Below are 15073 nucleotides of genomic sequence, written 5' to 3' on the forward strand. Positions count from 1 at the left end.
TGACCCTGGCGGTCGGCGGAGAGACGGCGGTCGGACCGCGAACAGACCGGCGGTATTAAAAATGGCATTCTGACCGCGGCGGTCCCCGCCGCGACCGACCGCCACTTCTCCACTCCGACCGCCACGGCGGTCATGACCGCGGGGCTGGAGTTTGCGCACTCCGGCCCGGCGGTCGTCCCAAGACCGCCAAGGGTATTATGACCCTGCCTACCGCCGCGGTTTCTTGCGGGCGGGAACCGCCGTGCGAACCATGGCGGTAAGCACTATCGGGGCCAGGGAATTCCTTCCCTGGCACTGATAGGGGTCTCCCCCACCCCCCACTACCCACCCGAGTCCTCCCCCCACACCCTCCACCCCCCTGCCACCCCCCAGAGGTGGTACGAACCCCCTCCCCACCCCCACCCCGACATGCACATACATGCACCCCGACATGCACACACCCCCAACATGCACATATACACACCCCCTACACCCACATACACAACGGGGACACATACCCTCACACATACATACAGACATGCGCACCTGCCGAACAGCACACATTACCCATAGACACAGCAGCACCCCCCGCCCGCATACACGCACTCACACACCCCCTCTACACACTCACACCCCCATGCACGCCCACATCACACAACACCCCCCCACCCCCTCCCCTCACGGACGGTCAACTTACCTTGTGCGTTGGTCCTCCGGGAGGCGACGGGAGCCATGGGGAGGTGACCGCCAACAGAAGACCGCCACACAGAAATGTGGGTCGTAATTCTGTGGGCGGTGTTCTGCTGGCGTGGCGGTGGAGGTTGACCAGTCTCCACTTTCCCGCCGACCGCCAGTGTGGCTGCTGGCGGTTTTCCGGTGGAACGCTCCCAATGGTCAGAATGCGCACAGCGGCATACCGCCGCGGTCGGCGGTCTTCACCGCGGCGGTAACTCGGCGGTCTTGCGAAAAGACCGCCAAGGTCAGAATGAGGGCCATAATGTCTCCACTCTCAAAAGGTCTCTTTGACTGCCAAAAGTTCTTTATCAGCAATTGAATAGTTCATTTCAGGTGGAGTCAATTTTCGAGAGAAAAAAGCCATTGGATGCAATTGACTAGTACTTGTATGACGCTGAGACAGAATCCTCCGACAGCGACATCTGAAGCATCTGCTTCTACATAGTAAGGTTCATCTGGATTGGGGTGTAATAATATAGGAGCTGTAGTGAAGGTGTTCTTCAAAAAGTTAAAAGCGTTTTCTGCTTCTTTTGTCCACTCAAACTTCACCCCTTTTTTCAACAAACGAGTGATGGGAGTGATAGTTTTAGAAAAACTGGATATGAATCTTCGATAAAAATTGGCAAATCCCAAGAAACTCTGAATTTCTTTGACATTACTGGGAGAAGGCCAATTTTGAACAGTCAATATCTTAGCAGAGTCCATGCTCACTCCTTCAGGCGACAAAATGAATCCAAGGAACTTGACTTGTTCCCATGGAATGCACATTTTTCCAGTTTTAAATAAAGATGATGCTCCAGCAAACTTGTGAGAATGGAACGAACATGTGAAACATGTTCTTGCAAACTGTTGGAAAAAATGAGAATATCATCTATATATACCACAGCGAATCTATCAAGATATTCTTGTAAAATATCATTGACAAAATGCTGAAAAGCTGCAGGAGCGTTGCATAATCCATATGGCATCACTTGATATTCGAATAATCCATATGGAGTTCGGAAGGCGGTTTTCCACTCATCTCCAGTTGCCACTCTTATCAAATGGTATGCTCCTCGCAGTTCTAATTTGGCGTAAATTTTAGCATTCTTTACTTGATCTAGAAGAACTGACACCAAAGGCAACAGGTATAGATTCTTGATAGTCACCTGATTGAGAGCTTGATAATCTATACAATTTCTGAGTCCTCCATCCTTCTTGGAAATGAAAAACAACAGAGAGGAAACTGGAGACTGAGATGGGCGAATAAAACCTTTAGCAAGATATTGATCCAAATATTCCTTCAAATGTTGGTTCTCCGCTTCAGTCAAAGCATAAATGCGACTACACGGCAATGTTGCTCCAGGCCCCAATTCTATCTTGCAGTCATATGGTCTGCGGTGGTAATTTCTCTGCTTCCCTCTTGTCAAAAACTGTAGCTAAATCTTCATATTCCTTGGGGATTTCCATTGTTTCATTGGCGCAAATCATTGGGGAATGCGATATAAAACAGGTCGCTTGAGACTCTGTGAAAGCTCGTTCTTCCCCTTTAAAGCAATTCTCTATGCAATAGGAGGAACTCATTGTTACTGATGTTTTGCTCCAATCAATTTGAGGATTGTGCTCAGTGACCCAAGGCAGACCTACAATTAATTGAAATTGTGGGGCATCTGTTAAATTGAAAACAATTTGTTCCTGATGCCCTCCGAAGCCTCGTAACTGAATCGGTTCGGTCTCATGAGTAATTGGTCCTGAAGAGAGACTGGTACCATCAACTGATCTTACAACTTCCAAAGCTGATTTTTTGACAAATCGAATTCCCATCGTTTGAGCGTATTTGATGTCACAATAATCGCCAGTAGCTCTGGAATCAGTCATAACTGATATTCCTTGAATTTCTTTCTCAGAAGCCTTGACCGAAACAGTTTGTATCAAATGTGGTGCTGCTGACTGTAAAGTATTTGCCAGTCGCTGCTCTGCAGGAGTTGTCTTAGATTCCTCTTTCATCAGGGCAACTCCCCCTACTGATGAAGCTGTTCTTTTCCCAACAACCCAATTTTTGGCGTCTTGGGGCATTCTTTAACAAAATGTCCAGATGGACCACAGTATAAGCACAGTTGATTCTTTCTTTGTTTCTCCTTTTCTTCCTTAAACAACGGACCTCAAATGGAACTAATTTGCATTGGTTCTTCCACTGTTATCCCTTCTCCTATTCTTATATGATCACTTTTTACTCGATTAAATTTTGGCAGAAGGGGACGATATTCTCTTCTTCTTTCTGCTCTTCGTTCCGTTAGTCGATGGTCAATTTGTATCTCCAGATCAATTCATTCTGAAAACTCAGTAGGTCTATTTGGAACTTGCACCAATGCATCTTTTAACTAATCCTTCAACCCGCAATAGAATATGGCAGCTCTCTTTGCCTCTGGCCGATTGGTTTCCACTATGAGTATATTAAAATGGGCCGAATGAGCTACTAAATCTTTATTGCCTTGCTTAATTTCCAACAGCTCATTGTCTGTGGCCTGGGCTGCAGTTCGGCGATCAAATATTCTTAAAAATTCTTCGTTAAAGTTTTGAAAGTTATACAGAACTGGGTCATTTCCAGAAACAATTGGCATGGACCATGCTGCTGCGTCACCAGTCAGATAAGACAATATAAATGCCACCTTGGATTGGTCTTCAGAAAAAATGATGTGTCGATAAAGAAAATGCAATGAACATTGGGTTAAAAAAAATTGCGCTTTATTTGGATCTCCACCAAAACGCTCTGGTTGAGCTATAGGAATTATAGGGGAAACAGCATGAATTACTTGGGTAGATATGCCTGGGGACATGGAGTGGCCAGGGTCTCTGAAAATGCTGAGCTACTAGACTTGGAAGTGTTTCCTAACTCATTTATTCGCTGTATTATTTGGACTGTTTCTTCTATGGTATTATTTAATTGTTTTTGCAGCCCTTCTAATATGGTGGCTAATGCTTTTAAATCTATTACTTCTGCCATTCTGCACAGGAGGTAATCTGATTTCCCCGTAAATTAGAGAAGGCACTTCAATCTGTCAGATACCTGGAGTTGATTTCCTCAGGAGCAGAAGATTGGTCCTCTATCCCAACCCAGACTACTCACAACGAAATTAATCTCTGTATTGAGCACCCTGGAAGGGGAAAGGGGAATGGGATTCAGAGAGACTGCCTCAGAGATGATGCTTCATCAAGGTGCGGACTGCCACCTCACTGTTGGTTTAACTGGTAAACGGCACCTGAAAAATTATTGTCACAATTAACAGGGACACATTATTATATACTAATTAACTTAATAATTAATTGTTTCTAACCAGCAATGCTATAATCACTCACCCTGAGCTCTCTGGGAAATTTGCCTCTCTCTCAGTTTGTCTTACTGTTGTTATTGAAATGGAAATAAGTTTCTTAGAAAATAAACTCTCTCAGTTCAATAGAATTGTCCGCTACTTAACTGAGAAATTTCTGAGTCTTTTTTCCTCTGCGTCCTTTTCTTTTCCTTTGCTAAGAATGTTGTTATATATATATATATATATATATATATAGTTATTTATTATTTTGAATTCAGGCGAAGAGGAATGACCTTTTAGTTAACTGTCTCTTATTAGCTTCTTCGTAATGTAAATAAGCGTAAATATTGTCTGTGTAGCTTTTCATGTGTTTAGTTGGTTATATCAAGCATGCTATATTATTTGAGTCGTTAATATATTTATATTCTCTAAATGCTCTTTGAATTGTCGTTTATTTTCTTACCACAGAATTTTCATGAACCTTCAATAAAAGTTTGCTTTCAGAATTTGCTTTCTGCTTCCTGGGTTTTCGTTCGCTGTGATGCTTGTGTTTTCTTTCTTTATCAAGATGTTTGCGAAGACAAATTGTCTTCATAGAATGTTTCTTCACAGATGCACTCTCTCTCTGAACACCTGACTCCTGTCAAATCGCAGTTGAAGTGCGAAGCTCTCAAGCTTTGCGCCCGTATCCTAGCAACTAGACTAATGCAACACTAGAGCAGCAACTTCGTTGTCTGCCTAAACGGCAGACATCTTGGATTCCTGTTCTCGACTTCCTTTCTGTAAAAGTTGCAACACGACTTGGCAGATCTTCCTCCAGCCTGGACGACGCTGTCTCCACTAAGGATACTTCTTCATCTGCATTCTGATTACTTTCCTGGCACCTTTCGTAGTTATGGCATGACAGGTTTAAAGGGTCTTGACACATGCCCCTGAGAATATTACAAAAAAAATCCGATGTCTGATTCCTGCACTCTGGCATAGGGCACTGGCTTGCCCAGCTCACGCACCAATTCTGAAAAGACGCTAAATGAAGCAGGATGGGACACCAATCCTCCACAGATCTTATGATCTGTCATCTACGCTACTGCATGTAAGTGGAACCTTAAAAAATCCTGTAGCTTGGAACGAGACAATCTATCAGCTGCATTACTGTGAATTCCAGGAACATGTTTGGCTTTAATCACTTTAAGTTTCAAGCAAAGAAGGACCAAGTGTTTCATCGGTCTCAAAACCAGCATGCAAGATAACGGCACCAACCACTGACATGTTGTCAGACTAAAAGATGACACTCTTGTTGCTGATGACGTTTGACCACATTGTTACTGCCACAATAATGGGAAACAATTCTAAGAAAGCAATGTTTTTTGTCACTCCTGACTTGTGCGAAGACAGTACCTCCACCACCACACGATGGGTTAGCTAAGACTGGCCCGAAAGCAATACGGCCTGCCATATCATTTACAGACCCAGCATCTGGTTAAAGATGGGAGGAGGCCAGACTACTGTACTGTTGAAATGTGCCAAGAAACTGCACCAGACTCTTAAGTCCTCATTGTTTCTGACGACAACTGTGTGCGATGATGCTTCTGGGTGAGGCTAGCCACTGACCTAGTAGTAGACCTGAGTAATAATCGGGCCATTAGGATAATCCAAAGGGGAATATTCTACTGAACTACCAGTACTTGAAACTGGTATAGAGTCACTTTTGTATGTGACAATACTGTATCAATTGACTGATTGAAAGCAGTGAATTTCTCCAGCAGGTGGCGACACTAACCGGCTACGGAGTCAATCTGAATCCCCAGGCAAGTAATGCAGGTGGATGGGCCACCTGTCTTTTTGGACTTTAGGGGAACCCACAAATCCTGCATCAAGGCCACACAAGCTCCCAAGGCATGCCTGCATTCAGCAGAAGTAGGCAACACCATAAAGAGAAAGTGATCCGAGAGGACTTTCTATTTATGGAACCAAGGTGTTCCACTCCAGGTACAACTTGAACTGTTTGAAATAGATGCAGGACACAGCACAAGCCATTGGCATGCATATGCCATAATTATACATGTTCCTGTGTTGAAATTCCAGAAGACAATCTTCTGGGTGTGTGGACTGTGTAGGAGCATCCTGAAGACTGACTCAATGTCAGTCTTGGCAAGTAATGCTCCTGATCTCAACTTCCTCAATCTTGCCAGTGCATGGTCAACAAATGTATACCTAACTGAGCATACCTGCAGGTCTATGGCATCATTGACTGGGGACTCTTTTAGAGAAGAGAGGTTATGGATCAATTTGAACTGAAGGTGAAGCAAGGAAGGAGCCCACAACCCATCCTAAAGAGGTTGTGAACTTTCTTACTAACCACATTGGCATAAATATCAATTCATATTTGGCATTTACAGGGCTGGGATACCAAACCCCTGTAAGAAACAAAGGTACAAATCTAGTGCTGCTTTTTTGTTTGGGTATAAGTTAAGCCAAAACAGCTACTTATCTACTGGTACTGGTTTGAGTAACATGAGGATAGCTGAGCAATTTGCTAGACTCCGTGCCTTTTTCTCTAGACTTCATAATGCATTTGAATATGGGGTGTGAGGCCAGAAGGAACACATGTTTGAATTTGCAAGACCCGGCAGGGTGTCTATACAGTTTTCTATTGAAGGCCTCAGTGGATTCTTGAGATTGATTGACTCCAACCCTACATTCACCACAGTGTGGCCTCATCTGATGTCAGGATCTTCAAACTTCGCTCATCTGAACTCACAACCATAACCATGCAGTACCCCCATATTCATGATGAGCTTTGGGGGTCTTATTGGTATAAAATATCAATGACCATGCTATCTCAGACTTCTTATCTAATATTACTGTCATATAAACATTAAAACCAAACAACCAAATAACGATTTTCTTTTCAACCTTCGGCCTTTTGTCTTGAGCTGACCCTTTCCTTTATTCCTCTTTTGTCTCAAATTCCCTTCTCATAACAAAATTCCCCTTACAAATTTTCTCTTCCCTTTCTCTTCACCAAATAATTGCTAACCCCAGATATCTTGCATTTTACCACAGTTGAAAGATGCAGTCTTGCTGAACAGAACTACAATCAATTGAAATAAGGCAATATACAGAAAACGACCTGCACAAAACATGATAACTCACAATCTTGCACAAATTGCACAAAATTACAATGAATCAAGGTTATGATTAACTAGAGGCTCTGCAGCTCCCTCCCCCCAACCACCCTACCAAGCTCCATCAAGGTATATCAGGATGCAAATCTAATTCTTTTTCCAGTGCAGCTGCCCTTTCTGTTCAGTGCAAAGTGCTCCAAGAACAACGGCACCAAATGAGCTCTCGGGCACCCTACATTTTGATTGGGGGGAAAAACAGGTGCTACAGGTTATGATGGGAATTTCAGTGAGGGGGCCTTGTAAATTGGCTCACGGGGAAATGGTAATGTAGTGGTCCACACTGGACCGACTCTGCGATTTTAGGGCGGTTAGCAGTCCTCCAGAATTGGAAACCTACTAAAATAATTGAGTAAACTCACAATGAGAACATATCCAACTTTACTTAGAAAGTTTTGTGAATTGGCCCCTATAAAATTCCAATGCTGAAGAGACATGAACCAGGGAGACCAACAAAAAAATGTAAACTTTTAGCTGGTCATGAGGGGGCATTGGTAAAGTGGTTACTGGTATAGTGTTGGCTAACCCCTCACTGCAGCACGGCATGGAGCTGAGGAGTGTGCAGTCCACTTGGGGAAGAGCCAGCACATCTCTGGAAATCACATTACAATGAAAAGCAGCTGAATGAAAGAGATGATGGGGAAAAATAAAAATGATGGAGGGGATCAGGTCCTCCAATAAAAGATTTCATAAAGAAAGCACAGTAGTAAGAAGAAGTTGTGGAAAAACAAACGGTTTTGATAACAACATTTTACTATAAGAAAGACATTCTGCCTGGTGAATGTAATTTACTAAAACCTAAAAATGGCAAAACAAGGTCCAATTTCGTGTTTCATCACCTAACAATGCAATACATTATAATAAAAGAGAAAAACAAAATATTGCATATATCAGTTCTGAATAGTTACTGACTTATCCACTTTGCGATCATAAAGGTTGTAAAATGCCAGAACATGCATCCACAGTTTATTAAGTAAAACGTCCAGGCACACGTAAAGTTGCTGTCTTCAGGAGGAACAACTTATAACCCAATAAGAGGCCACCTTTGGCACAATACAGTCACTAAGAAACACATTTCTAGTTAATAAAGTGAAAGACTAGCAGTCAGGAGTGGCTCGTGGGGCTTTGTCGAGGCAGGGAGTGCGGGGGCACTTGGAGGGGTCTGAGGGGCATGGGAGAGTAGTAATAAAAAAATAAAAATTTGCTTCCCTGCTTTGCTCCTGCGCCGCTCCTCTCATGTCACTGCTGCAGGCTCCCAGCCTGCCCTGCGCCAATCCTGATGCTGCTCAGAGCAGCATCAGGATTGGCTCCTCCCATGCAGTCTGGGAGCCTGTGCAGGTTCTCTCCAGCCCAGCAACCGTGTTGCTGGGCTGGAGAAAGCCTTGTGCGCATGTGTGTTTGGCCGGCTCGAGACGGCCGGCCAAACACACATGCGCTCTGAGGGGAGTGCACAGTGCACTCCCCTCTGCTTGTCTACACTAATGTCCCACCCCTTTTACACAGAAAGGATAATACACAGGGTTTATTATCCTTTCCTTGTAAAAAGGATTTGCAGCTGTTGCTGCTGGCGCAGGGGGTGATGCTCCTCCGCCAAACGGAGAAGCCGCACCTGCTAGTAGTGTAGAACATAGTAATACGATATGTCGTAACTCCAGAATGCATTTGACTACAATTATGGCATCTATGCAATAACCTAGCCAGCCACCATTCATTGGTCTTCAACTTCTAACTATACATCAATGGTACTATTTCTACTGAGTACCCCATTCAGACCTAGTTGAATTTGCAATGCAGTAAAATCGCTGCATGGTAAATTCAACTCCATCAACTTGAGACAAGGGGCTCCATAAGTCCGTTACTGGACCTTGCGTTTTCATCCTGGTAAATGTTACCTTTCAACTCTGAGTTTAACAGGCCGGAAAGGTGAATAATTTCGCAATTACTGTGTGTTTTCCCATACAAATTCTCCCGGTTTATACCAGGATGAAGCTGAATGGATAAAAGCCCAGAAAGTGTGGTTATTTTGTAAAATTGTAATTCCAAAGTAGATTTCAGGTCTACCCTGGCCAGGCGCGGCCCGTCTTTTAGGGCGGAGGGGCCACCCCCCCACCTTTTGCCCCTCATGAAGAGTGTCTTTCAGGCTGAACAAAGGTCGGCCTGACAGAAACTGTTCATTTTCAGCTCAGACAGCCAGGAGTGAGACATGCGCGATTTGCGCAGAATCCTGGCTGCCTGAGCTGAACTTTGCTGGGCTGAGGAGGTCACAGCTCCTATGGGTGTGACCTCCTCAGCTCAGCAAATGTGCCTCGAGGCCCTCCCCTGGGTGACGAGGAAAGCGTCACCCACTGACTTTTACATGGGCGCTTCAGGTTTAAGCCCTGAAGCGCCCAGTGCGAGAGTCAATCAGTGACACTTCGTCAAAGAGTGGGGTGGGTCAGCAGTCTCACTGACCCCATCCCACTCTGTAACGAGACTGGGACTACTGCCTTCCCTCATTGGCTGACCTAAGGTCGAGGGAAGGCAGCAGTCCCAACCCTCCTGGGACCTCGAGGCTGAAGGTAAGTATGTGTGTGTGTGTGTGATGTTTTAAAATGAATGTTTGGTGCGTGCAAGTTTGAATGTTATGAGTTTGTGCGTGCGTGTGTGAAAGAATGAGTGTGTGTGAACCTTTTAAAATGAATGTTTGTTGCGTGCATGCATGTTTAAATGTTATGAGTGTTAATGGATGTGCGTGGGTGCGTGTCTGTGTGTGAAAGAATGAGTGTGTGTGTGTGTGCTTCCCCCCCACCCCCCTCCCTCCTAAAGCTGCCGGCCTCCACTGACCCTGGGACTCTCAGTGAGACCTGAATGTGAGAATTTCTAATTTCAGGGTGCAGAACTATCTTGGAATTCTGAGATGTCCCCTTTGGAATGTAGAATCACTGAAGAAAACGATGTTATCGCACCTGTTTCTGCAGGTAATGCACACATTTTGGACCTTTTCTCCACAGTCATTTTTCACAAGGTTTGATCTGGTAAATATATTTCCGGAGTCAATGTAATTCTGAAAGCTGTAATACCATAATTGAGATTCCTGAATTACTCGGAATTCCCATTTGGGCAGGAAGTCAAGATTCTGCCAAATTGGGAATGTCGAGTAATTTACAGTGAGGCCGCCAGTATTTAATCATAATCTATGACGTTATGACTTGTATTTGACACAATGTTGATTTCCCTCATACATCTATCCTGCATCATCGCATCTTGTGTCGCTATGTATAACAAATTAAATACATGAACAGATCTATCAAGAAACGGCTCCTCTTACAATCCACTAATCTGAATCTCACACTGGCATGCCTGGGTTGATTTACCTACATCTAAATTGTAGTTAAATTAGGAAAAGCCAGTGCTTCACAAGCAGCAAGCAAGACTTCAGAATAGCTTTTATTGGTAGACAACAATCAAGACCCTTAGATGTGGGCTAGCTCACAATTAGTTCTGTGTAGACCTTTAGGCTCAGTTTTCCTATACCACTCTACCCACAGGAAAGGGTAAAACTGATGAACATTAAGCTGGCATCTAGATAGATTTCTCTCTATTGGTGGTTGCTGAATGTTTTATATAAATTAGCATTACAATTTCATAGGCCCTGGAGACTCCCATTATGGATCCCATGCCTCTCTAAGTCAGCCAAGTCAATGACAAAACATCTGTTTTAAAGATCTCTGTGGGCCCACACTGGTCATGTGTACTCCAACGATGCATCATAAACATAACATTCAAGAAAACCCTGCAACTATAAAATGTCCACCATGACAACGAAAATCATACATTACAGTACTGATTCATATCACCCTCAATCATACACCAATCTAAAAATGGCAATCAGGCTAAAAAATATTAAATATATACAACGACTCACACTTGTGTATTCCCTGGTGAACGGCACAACACTCAGGTCTAACATCGCCTTCATTTGACCTGTACTACACAGGTGAAGCCACCTGTACTTCTGGAGGGTGGTCCCAAAGGGGTGGTCCCATGGTTCTGGCACCCCCGACCCAAATACCGGACCGCCAGAATGCTGTGAGACGAGGGGCTACACCCTCATGCCCTGCACTGCTAGGTGAAATGGGTTCCACGGCTTCCCATCATGGTGTAAATGTCCTTCCAGAATGATGATTGCTGCCTATCAATTTATTGCTGTCCTAAAGGTATTTGGTGAAGAGTATATCTGTCCTTCAAATCATTTGCTGTTGCGTGTCACTATCACACCATTATGGCGACCAAGAAAATGAGGTAATTTGCTCTCCCTACCAATTAGTAAGGATCCTCCAAGACCCAGATGTTGTCAATGAAGAGATCAGTCCGTAGAGCAGACAAATGGATCCCATCACAATGTAACATCTGTTTGTCTCTCATTACCTTGTGAGGAATGTATCCCAAATGACACATCCATTTGGGCATTAAGATGCCTAACAGACACATTAATGGATCTAGACTTGATGCTTGTGCCTCAGACCGGTCTCGGTATCATATGGGATCAAGTAATGAAAACCTCTGGAAATGACAAACACAACCAAGAGAACTCTTTCAAGATGCATTATCTCAACTTCTCGCTCATTTTTACCAATTCATTACCATCAAAGTGAACAACCATGAGGTTCTGTTATTTGCAGCCTAGAATATCTCTCACAGCTTTGAAACCTCACACTCCGCACCACCTGACGAAGACATTCCTTAATGCCAACCGTGAAGGCATTGAAGCTGTTTCCACTGGTACATTGCCTGTCAAACAAAGGAATGATTGATGACCCAAAAGACCTTGGAGGACATCACTATAAAGAGAAAGCAAACAGTGAAACAGAGTGAATCACAGGGTAAAATGATAACAGATATAACAATTGTGGGCTGGTGTAACGCCTACAACAAGAGGATGACCAGCACCCTAAACGATGGACCTCTTCCTGTGGGAGACCCTTGCCTGTTGCAAAGGTAGCCAGGCCTACTGTTAAAAAGTGAAATTGGATGGTTTAACCCCAGTTGTCTTAAGGGCTGAACCAAAACTGTTGTGAACTGATAAACTCAATATGCAGTCCCCGTTCGGGTAAATAAAAAACATGAAAAACATCAAATGTGCGGACTGAACTTAGTAAGTTCTCATATGAGATGAACTGGATTTGCTGGACAGCATGCAGTTCAATAAGGACACTCCTACATCATTGGCCCGTTCTTGACCTTCTCAATTTGACAACCACATTGTTGTGATACATTTGAACATTTCCAGTGCAGACCTCCTCCATGATCATACCTAGATCTTCCCACTAGCTTGCTAACCCTAAAGGCTCCATAGAAAGCAACCACAAAGGCAGCACAAAAAAGCACCACCTTGCATAGTGAGCTGCAACTTTTGTGTAGATTACTATGAATCAAGTTTATGTGTGCCAAGTGGTCTCCTGACATCCTTAGCTAACATGACCCAATTAAATAATGCTTTTCTTACCAAGAAACTGTAGCCTATGATTCACACCCTAAAAGGTCCCAAAAATCCATATGGCTGACACATGAGCCCTGGCATAAAACATTGATCTATCCTGTTTGTGCAGCACATCTGGTAAAGAAAGAATGACATGAAAGCGAAAAGGATCATTATTCTTGTGCTCCACTAAATCTGACGGTGTGGGACACCAATCCTCCACACATCTTCTGGAAATCTGCTCTGCTGCACCTGGGTGGTAACTCCAGAAATGCTGTCGCCTGGAGCGAGACAAGTCTTCAGTAGCATTATTGTACAATCTATTAACATGACTGGCTTTAAACTACACACTAAACTTCAATCAGATGAGTGCCAAATGCTTCAACAACTGCAACATCTGCCTACTGCCTACATGAAGCACTTTGAGTGTTAATTGCCGCCACCACTGATATGTTGTTGGGCCAGAAGATGACACATTTGTTCCTGAACACACCTGACTAGATTGTTACAGCCACTATTATAGGAAACAGCTCCAGAAAAGCAATATTTGTTGTCATAAGAGACTTGTGCAAGACACCAACCAATCCATCCTGCACCACCGGCTACCTAAGACTGCCCAATGCATTAGTTTACAGACCAGTGCCTGACTGGAGATGAGGAGACACATTACTACATCAGATCCTCAAGTCTTCCTTGACTTCAAAAGACAGGCTTGTGTGGTGATGTTTCTGAGTGAGACTGAACATTCACCTTGTGACTGACCTGGAGAAAAGGCGAGCCATGGGGATAATCTTAAGGTTGAAATTCAACTGGCCGACTAGTAACTGGAGCTGGTTTAAGGAGTTATTTTTTGTATGACAACGCTGCATCAATTGACTGACTACAAGCTTTAACTTTATCTGGTGTCAGGTGACACTTGCCAGTGATGACTCAATCTCAGTTCCCAGGAAAGTGATGCACTTTGAGTAACCATCTGTCTTTTCACTTGCCAGGGGGACCCACAACACCTGCCATAAGGCAAAAAAAGCACCAAGGGCTCGACTTCATTCAGTATAAATTGCCGGCACCATGTGGAGGAGCTCATCAAGGTAACAAATGACATTGAGAAATCCCATTCCTTTTGTGAATGACATTCAAGAATCCCATTTCTGAACTGAACTGCTTAAATCAGGTGCAGTATATTGCACATCACATGGGCATGTCATAATAATAAATGTTCTTGTATTGAAAGCCTGGAATCCTATAATCAACTGGGTGAATGGGGAGCCGTATAAAGGCTGACTCAATATCGGCCCCAGGGCCCAGTTCCTGAATTTCACAAAAGCATGGTCAACAGATGCATGCCTAACTGCATAAACCTATGGGGCTCTGGCATCATTGACTGGCACTGCTTTTGGAGCTGAGAGGTTATAAATCAATCTAAATTGACCAGGCCTTTTGAAAAACAATGAACAGCGGAGAACAAACCCCTCCAAACACTGTGCCACAAACAGGCCTGTGATCCTTCCTATAGAGATTTCCTAATGAAGCTGCTTATCGACGACACCTGAATGGGCTTGGGTTGAAATGTGTTTTTTGCAGTCTGGGATGGGGTAAGGAACTGTGGCACTAATTGGCAAGCCTAAACCTAAATACAAACCCTAGCTGCATCTTTATTTAGGGCATACGTTAAGCTAAGGTAGTAGCCTATAAACCCTTAGGGTGTGAGAAGCACAAGACTAAGTGGCCCAATTTCCAGGTTACTTTCCATTTCCTTTGATCTTCATTTGAACTCTGGATATGAGTCCTAGATCGTAGAAGGAACTCACATGCTTGAATTTACATGATGCAGTGGGGTGGGTGTATAATTTTCTATTAGAAGCCCAGCTGGTCCTTTTCTTTTTAACACCAGTGTGTTGGTGACAAAAAAAAAGCTGTTTTATTGTAACTGACTTGACTCTAACCATGCATTCACCTTGGTCTTATCCTATCTAATATCAGGATCTTCTGCCTTTGCTCACTGGAAATAGGGGTCATAATCTAACCACACAGTGCTCCCATAATTTTGGTGAGCTTTAAGGATCTTAATGGCCTAAAAGTTTGTTAATTCACACCTCAAACTTCTTTTGCAAAATTACTATCATAGAAACGTTAAAACCAAACAACCAATTAGTGATGTGGTGTTCAATCTTAGGGTTCTTATCTGTAGTTGAATCCTTGAAATCTTTCCGTTTTGCCTTCCACTTCCCCCACTTTGCCCAAAACAACGGAAAGTCTTCAACAAATTCCCCTTTTCAGATTTATTTCCTTCAGCTGGTACATGAGCTGCAAGCTTACCTAGCTTAGACAGGATGGTCTCCTGGCCCCCTATTCCCTTTGACAGCCATAACATTTTCCTGAAGTGTCCTCAACTTTCTTAACCTTGTCTTTAGCCGGCGGTGAGTCTT

This window comes from Pleurodeles waltl, chromosome 1_2 (assembly GCF_031143425.1).
Source record: "Pleurodeles waltl isolate 20211129_DDA chromosome 1_2, aPleWal1.hap1.20221129, whole genome shotgun sequence".
NCBI lineage: Eukaryota > Metazoa > Chordata > Amphibia > Caudata > Salamandridae > Pleurodeles > Pleurodeles waltl.